This window comes from Myotis brandtii, unplaced genomic scaffold, assembly GCF_000412655.1.
Source record: "Myotis brandtii unplaced genomic scaffold, ASM41265v1 scaffold982, whole genome shotgun sequence".
Classification (NCBI taxonomy): domain Eukaryota; kingdom Metazoa; phylum Chordata; class Mammalia; order Chiroptera; family Vespertilionidae; genus Myotis; species Myotis brandtii.
In genome coordinates, this window is record NW_005372084.1 from 1,206,740 (window position 1) to 1,215,419 (window position 8,680).

The window sequence follows — 8,680 nt, forward strand, 5'->3', positions numbered from 1 at the left end:
CAGTTAATTTGCATATCTCCCTGATTAGCCAATGGGAAGGGTAGCGGTCGTACGCCAATTACCATGTTTCTCTTTTATTAGTGTAGATTATACAAAGGGTAACATGTAGCTAGTGTCTGCTATTTCTTAGTACAAGCATTTTCATGTTATATGAAGAACTTCAGATGGGGGAGGGGTAAGTACTTTGTAAAGAGCACACAACAGCATGTGGACTTTAAGCCCAGTTATGTCCAACTACAAAGCCTATGCACGTCCACTTTTCAAAAGTTTGTAACATGAGTTTCTGTCTTTAAGGCATATAGTGAAAAATAATTTTTAAAACCTTTAATAGATGATTTTGATTTTATGAATCAAAAGCTTAGCTCTTGTATGTGACGCCATGAATAAGTGATTTAACCATTTTGAGCTCAGTGCTTCCTCTGTGGTAAGATGAGAGGAATAATACCGACATCAAAGGAAGTGCTTGAGGTACAGTGATCACTAACTAAGTCTGCCATGTAACTCTTCCTTTCCCTAGGGGAGTAAAGAGGAAAAAGACATTTCCTTGAAGAGGATGGAGGTGGACCATGATCTGTGAAGGGCTTCTTCCATCCCTTCGCACTGCTCTGCGCAGGTTGTTGCAAATGGTTGGTGTTTCCATGGGAAGGGCACTTTTTGATGCCCTTCTCTCTGATTCCTCTTCAGTTGCAGTGTTTCTTCCCACCACTGGTCTTCACTGAAGCCCATAGAGCAAGAGAAGAACTTGGCTACATGTCCCTGGAATCAGAACGACAAAAGAAGCCCTTGTACCTGTACCTCTAGGTCTTCCGAAGCAGGAAAGCTGCTCTTGACGCAGCCTCTGTTCCATGAGTAGCAGAAGGCGGGCTGGGGAAAAACAGCGCCCCCGCTGCAGCACAGGTGCCAGCAGCAAATGCAGCTCTGGTGTCTTCCTTGATTAAACCTCCGTTAACACTGAAGTGATTCTATTTGGTCGTTGTTCACTGTTGAGAACATAGTTTCCCAAAACTTCGCATTAAATTAGGCTGCCCTAACAATAACAATGAGAAAACTTCCTCGTAAGTAGGACTGACCTTCCTGGAAAGTGATGTAAATGATTGTAACTGTGATGATGTGTTTTTCTGCTTGGCCTCTGGGTTGGGAGGAGGGTGGTGCTGGAGACCAAGTTTTTATTTCATGATTGTGACCTAAAATCCATTGTAAAAAAAACATCACTATTACCACAAAGCACTGAACCCACATGAAATACAAAGCATTTTGTATTTTACAACAGCTTTTATTTTACAAAGTAAGGGTTATACTTTAGGCTTTTATCAGTCTTTTACCACTTAGTACAAGTTATTTCCTAAAAACAAGTTGGAAAGCATGAATGTGAGGGGAGGAGGAGTGCAGGCAGAAAGATGGAGTAGGGGCGAAGAGGCACCAGGTCCTTAGAAGGTGATGCAACTGCAGAACCACCTCAAACTGGCTGTATCCTGTTTCTTATAAGATACTGGGTTGTTTCTCAGAGACAACAGAGCAAAACTGCAAGTCATACAGCCAAAGCAATCGCAGAGGAGAAAATGATGCAAATGACACCTAGAACCCAAGTTTCTCCATCCCCCTTCCCCCATAGAACCAAAGGACCAGGAGAAGACCCGAGCCTGAACACTGGCACCCTTTCAGAAGCAAAGCGTCCGTTGTCCAGGAAGACCCAGTGCTGCAATCCCTTAAATCTCTCCCCGGAACCCTGGATCAAAGAGGCAGATGTCTCCTTGCCCTCGACCTCGCAATAAACCTTTTTCTTATCTCAAAAACCAGTGCCATCGTATTGGCTTCTATGTGCCTCATTGGCTTCATACAATGATATCTAGAACAGCAACAGAAAAGAAATTTGATGTCTGACCTCCCGAAGGCCAATTCTCTTGTTTGACATTTTTGCCAAGGCCCAATCCAAATGTTGAAGGAGCTAAATCATTCTCAAGTAACTAGCAAGAAACATCAAAAATCCACCTAATAGTGTCCATTTATTTCTTTCAAACATGGCTTTAAAAAATCAGGAAAATTGTCACACCCTTTCTGACACACTATGCACTACTTTTTATTAGTTAGGAAGAGAAAGCAGAAGGAACTGGGAGAGGACTCCTGGATGGTGGGAGAAAATTGGATGAGTACTCCATCAACTATTACCCTCTGAAGGAGGGTACCACCTTGGCCTTCTTCAATGCTATACCCCAAGATCTGTGCCTGGTCCTCAGTGACCATTGTTAAATTACTGTCCATATGAATCAATATCATAAGACTATCATTAAACCCCTATGAAATATGCAGGGCAGGCCGAAGCCGGTTTGGCTCAGTGGATGGAGCGTTGGCCTGCGGACTGAAGAGTCCCAGGTTCGATTCCGGTCAAGGGCATGTGCCTGGGTTTCGGGCACATCCCCAGTGGGGGATGTGCAGGAGGCAGCTGATCGATGTTTCTCTCTCATCGATGTTTCTAACTCTCTATCTCTCTCCCTTCCTCTCTGTAGAAAAAAATCAACAATAAAATATATTTAAAAAAATATATTTATATAGAAATATGCAGGGCAGGTATCATTTGGCCAATGAGGGAACTGAGGCTGGGAAAGTTAAGACAGTTCCCCAAAGTCAAACAGGAGAAAAATACAGGTGCTCCTAGTTCTTCCTGAAAATCAGCTTATCCAACCAGGTGCCACTCTCAATGAGCCGAACGTTTGTATTCTCCCCCAAATTCATATGCCAAAGCTCTGACCCTCAATGTGATGATATTTGGGGGTAGGGTCTTTGGGGAAAAATTAAAGTAAAGTCATAAGAGTAGGGCTCCCATGATGGAATTATTAACCAAAATTCTCTCACTCTTCCTCTCTCTCTCCCTCCTTCTCTCCCTCCCTCTCTGAGTCACAGCAAACAGGGAGGCTTTTGTAAGCCAGGAAGAGGGTTGTCCTTACCAGTAAGTAACCAAATTTACAGGCATCTTCATCTGGACGTCAGCCTCCAGAAATGAGAAATAAATGTCTGTGATTTAAGCCACCCAGTCTGTGGTATTTTGTTTTAACAGCCTGAGCAGACTAACACAGCCTCCACGTTTACCCTCAATTTATTTGAGTCACTTGTCACCACCTGATATGGCACCATATTTCAAAGAATCTAAAATACTGTCTATTGTGGCACACACCAGTATTTTATGAATACCACTAAGAGGAGAACTAGCTCCAATTACACAAGGACACAATGCTTCCTTATCACATAGAAAATCATTTTATACTCATTAAGAGAGCTTTTAAAGATCTAATTAGGCATAGATTTCCTCATGTATCCTCCTGCACATACATTTTTTAAAAGTGAGATAAATTGATTAAAATACTTCTAAAACTTTTTCACAGAGTCCAATTCTTTGGAATCATTTTATTTATTTATTTTTGAGCCAGAGCCACCTTATGCTTGTTTTGCCACACAACGTCACCTTTGGTGCCTTAAGATCATTGACCATGCAGCATTTCTTAAAATAAATCCATAAGAAACCTTCAACCCACCAGGAGTGGGCTCCTGCCCAGCTTTGCATCATGGGCCTGTTTGGACTCAACCTTCCGGGAGGCGGCTACACTCCTCTGAGTCACCGCTGCCCCACCCCATGACCATGTGTTCACAGAGGCTGAAAGAGTGATGTACTCTGCCTCTCGAGTTCTCTTCCAAGTCCCTGACACCCGTTGTGAAGTGTTTGATATCACGTTTCAGGAAGTGGCCCCTACAGACCAGTGGCTGTAAGATGCATCTCAATATCAGAGATATTTTTTAAATTATCTGCATGTGGACTCAATAAAATGCAGCTTTTAATGGATTTGCTATTTGCTCCACTAGAATGTGAAATCAGGGATTGTGTCTAATTGCTTACAGCCATGTCTCCAGCCCTAGAACAATGCTGGCATGTTCGGTGCTCAATAAACATTTATTGAAGACATGGTTGAATTAATTCATTCATGAATGCCATTAAGTTAACAATTTAAGAGAGGTTTCTTCTTTTCGGTTAAACTTGTCATTTTTATAGAAAAGCAGTATTTATAACATGATCTTTTCAGAGAGAAATAAAGAAAAAATAAATATCCCTATGTTAAGAGTTATAGTTAATTGAGTGTTCTTCCCTTTATTTGTGTATACTTTCTACATTTTCTAACATGAGATTATTATGTTATTAATTTTATAATAGAGTGTAATAGCTACACATTATTTTAATTCATGTTGCTTTATTTTTATGTAGTAAAAGGTTAAAGCCATCCATACTGCATAACAACAGCACAGTCTCAATTCAATTATTTTTGTATTAACGCCATTTTCAATACTTTAACTTTTAGAGCATCTTAGTATAGGGTTTCTTAAACATGAAAATCTAAGCCTGAGGATAAATGGAAGGAGACCGAGTCACTTCTCTTCAGGAACCCAGGCTTGGGCCCTGGCTCCTGTGGGCTTGAGCAGATCCCTCTGTTCTCCCAGGTTCTGTGGACTTCAGGAAGGCTCCCTGGACACCCAGAAGTTCTCTATGATCTCAAGATTCTGAAGAAAATTGCAGGCTATTGGCAAGTTTATAAAGCATGCTACTCAAAGAGGCATCAAGAAGCTAAGAAAATTGGGGGAAATATTTCAGTCAAATAATCAGCCTCCCAGACTAGTCAACTTCAATCTAGAATAGATGGTGAGCGGGAAGAGAGGGTGCTATAGGATGAAGTGTACCCCCCAACCCAATTCATATGCTGAAGCCCTAGAATATGACTGTATTTGGAGATAAGTCCTTTATCGCAGTGATTGCATTAAAATGAGGCCCTTAGTGTGAGTCCTAATTCAATCTGACTAGTGTCCTCATAAGAAGAGGAATCTATTCCATAGCCAGCTTGGCTCAATGGATAGAGCATCAGCCTGTGGACTGAAGGGTCCCAGGTTCGATTCCAGCCAAGGCAACATGCCTGGGTTTCAGGCTCGATCCCCAGTAGGGGTCGTGCAGGAGGCAGCCAATCTATGATTCTCTCTCATCATTGATGTTTCTATCTCTCTCTCCTTCTCCCTTCCTCTCTAAAATCAATAAAGAAATGTACTTTAAAAAGAAGAAGAAGAAGAAGAAGGAGAAGAAGAAGAATCTATCTCTCCCTTCTCCCTTCCTCTCTAAAATCAATAAAGAAATGTACTTTAAAAAGAAGAAGAAGAAGAAGGAGAAGAAGGAGAAGAAGAAGAAGAAGAAGAAGAAGAAGAAGAAGAAGAAGAAGAAGAAGAAATCTGAGCACACACGAGAGACACCAGGAAGGCATATTTGCAGAAGGGTGGTCTTGTGAGGACACAAGAAGACAGCCATCTACCAGCTGAGCCGAGAAACCTCAGAAGAAACCCATCCTACCTGACTCCTTGATTTTGGATTTCCAGCCTCCAGAACTGTGAAAAAATACATTACTGTTGCTTAAGCCCCCCAGTCTGTGACATTTTGTTATGGCAGCCCCAGCAAAGGAATGTGGGGGCAGGGACCCTGAGTCAGCAGGACTCTTCTTTTTGCACAACTTTAACTCATACAGTGTTGTCTGTTCCGTGTCCTCTGAGAGTATGTATGTGATTTGTGGCGGTGAAGAGAAGTGATGGCATAAATGCCTTATACCTATAGGTAATTCCAAAATTCTTATTAGCTCTTACCCTCAGCCCTCCCCCACACCGACCTCCATGATTTGCTAACACTTTGTGATGGAGAGACTGATTTGAAATTCCAAGTCCAGCTGGGACTCTGTGATGATCCTGACAGATGGACGGCAGGCACAGAAAAGGGTACAGGAAATAAATCTAAAAAATACATCGCCCAGTTAATCAGCCCCTTTGTAGACAGTTCTAAGTTACTTGTACTTAACAAGATGGAAGTGAAAGCTTATAGCGTAGGGAAAAGAAACTGACGAATTATTGCCCAGACACTCTCCAGCTGCTAAACCTAGATAATAGATTCATTATCTCACCACCACCACCTCATTCCCCTCCTCAGCAGTATGGGTTTGACTGCCCTCTTGCCTACAGGTAATTCTCCATCAAAATTAAATCCGTCAGCCAGTTCTCGATTTTATAAACTATGAAGGCAGGAGAAAGAGAGGAGGCTGGCGAAGGCTGCGCTGGGTGGGAGGGAGGCTATCTTTCCCAGGGCTGCTAAACCGCCAATCCAAAATTTCTCCTAACAAGGGCCTTGAAATATGCCTGCATTCACGGTGCCATAGTGACATCAGCTGGTCAGTTCCCAAACAACACCCAACATCCAACTGGCTCAGGAAAACATTTAAAAGTCGATGATGGCCAAGAACCACTAGGTAAGTGTATTTTTTTAGTTCCTGCACATAAGCTAGATTTTCAAAGTGTCTTTTATAGTGCTTCTTCCAAATATGCAATATTAACAGCTGGTGAAGTAAGCTTTTAGAAATGAGAATTTAAAAGTTTGCAGTGGCAACAAGTATGATACTAAGTATGATAAACCCAAATAAAGTACATAAATTTTATAGATTGTGAATAGATTTTACTTTTTAAAATATTGGGTGGAAACTAAGCACAGTGTGAGATGGCTTCTCATACAATATTAAGACATAAAGTGACGCCCAGCCAGCATGGTTCAGTGGTTGAGCCCAGACCTATGGTCATAGTTCCATTCCCGTCAGGGGACATGCCCAGATTGCAGGCTGGATCCCCAGTGGGGCTCATGCAGGAGGCAGCCGATCAATGATTCTCTCTCATCAGTGATGTTTCTATCTCTCTCTCCCTCTCCCTTCCTCTCTGAAATCAATAAAAATATATTTTACAAAAAAAAAGACATAAAGTGACTTCTTTCTGAGAGTTACACAGCTATGCCACTTAGTCTAGAATGAATGTGAAATACGAGAAAATTAACAATGTGAGGGTGTGAGCATAAGAAAATATAATTGAGTCCACCTTAGACCTCTTAAAAAAACAGTCATGTTTTTATTAATTTTAGGGAGAGAAGAAGGAGAGAGAGAAACATCAATGTGAGAAAGAAACATTGATAGGCTGCCTCACAAACTCCCCCTACTGTAGATCAAACCCGAAACCCCGGCATGTGGCCCAACCAGGAATCAAATCGGTGACCCTTTGGTGCATGGGATGACGCTCAACCAACTGAGCCACACCAGCCAGGGCAATAGTTAGACCTCTTTTATTGGGTTACCAGATGAAGGACTTTCAGTAGGAATTTTGACACAGTGCTGATAGTTTCTTAACCCTATGGTTTGCACTTACTTTTAACAGTACAGGAGAGCCTATGGTTGAAGCAGAACAAGACTACAGGTTTAAAGGGTTGAGGGGGAGATGGAAGAAGAATCTAGAGCACCATGTCTATAACTCATGGTGGGGATATCAAGAAACATTCCGACGGAGACCAAGATGGCGGCATAGGTAAACACCGGAGACTGCTGCCGCAAACAACCACTTCAAAAATACAACTAAAAGACGGAACGGACATCACCCAGAACCACAGGAAGGCTGGCTGAGGAGAGACTCTTCAACTAGAAGGAAAAATAACAGCACACCGAGGCTCAGAGGAGGCGCAGTGTGGAAAAAACTCAGGTGCGGAGGTGCGCGCGCAAAGCGGGCTGGTGGCTGAGAGCGCGGTTGTCGTTTTCGGTCAGGGGGGAGTCTCAGACTCTGAGCTCCAGATACGGGCGAATCGCTGGGGACTCGGACCCAAACGGGAGAAGCGGGAGTGTCTGGCATCAGTTGGAAGGCAGCTTTCCCTCCGATGTCTATAACTCATGGTGGGGATATCAAGAAACATTCCTAGAATCCACAAAGCACAGTTTGAAAACAACTATCTAAAACCTAATAGTGTTCTGAGAGGAAGAAATCAGATGACCAAACTTCAAATAAGATAATCTACGAACTCAGGAAATGACTTATTTCATAATTCAAGGTAAATTCTTTTTAAAAATAAAGGAAATATATTAGTAAAGAAAGAATAAGTAAATTAAAACTAAAAATGCCTATAAATGTAGATACTGGAATGTTGTATTAGCCTAGAAACAACCAGTTCTTCAATCATTTGAGTTGATTTGCTCATGTATAGAACTAAGCTCTTATTTGTAACTGCTACCCACAATAACTAAGATTTCTTGTTCACTGTGCATACCAGTACTGGCCAGCAGTTGTTCTGTTCTGTGTCCTCTTCATTCAGATTCAGGCTGAAGAAGCACCCTGTCCAGTGGCAGAGAAAAGAGCTAAGGCCAAACCACTAGCAGCTCTTCAAGCTTCTGCTCACATTTCATTGACCAAAATAAGTCCTGTCCACCCCTGACATGGGTGGGGCAGGAATTCCAGGTGGGACAAAAGTAGGCTTACTGTTGTTCATATGAAAAATAATACAATAATCCTATATAATAAAACCTAATATGCTAAGTGTCCGGCTGGCTGGTCGGCGGTTCAACCAATCAAAGCATAATATGCTAATGATATGCTAAGGCCATTCAACCGCTCGCTATGATGTGCACTGACCACCAGGGGGCAGACGCTTCAACCGGTAGGTTAGCTTGCTACTGGGATCAGGCCGATCAGGACTGAGCGAGGCAGGTGGACATGCCCTGGAGCCCTCCCACAGTCCCTTCCTGGCTCGCCAACCTCTTGTGTCTCTCCCCTGTCCTGATCGTGCACCGGTGGGGTCCCTCAGCCTGGTCTG

The 8,680-nt window shown here is 42.6% G+C and overlaps 1 long non-coding RNA gene across 1 annotated transcript in view; it reads left to right on the forward strand.

Annotated features, from left to right (window-relative positions):
- Nucleotides 1–3,787, forward strand: part of LOC106724800 — a 16,311-nt gene extending 12,524 nt beyond the window's left edge. Inside the window, exon 3 of the long non-coding RNA XR_001360635.1 lies at nucleotides 3,778–3,787. This is a non-coding gene — a long non-coding RNA (uncharacterized LOC106724800). The remainder of the gene's footprint in view (nucleotides 1–3,777) is intronic.
- The last annotated feature ends 4,893 nt before the right edge of the window (nucleotides 3,788–8,680 follow it).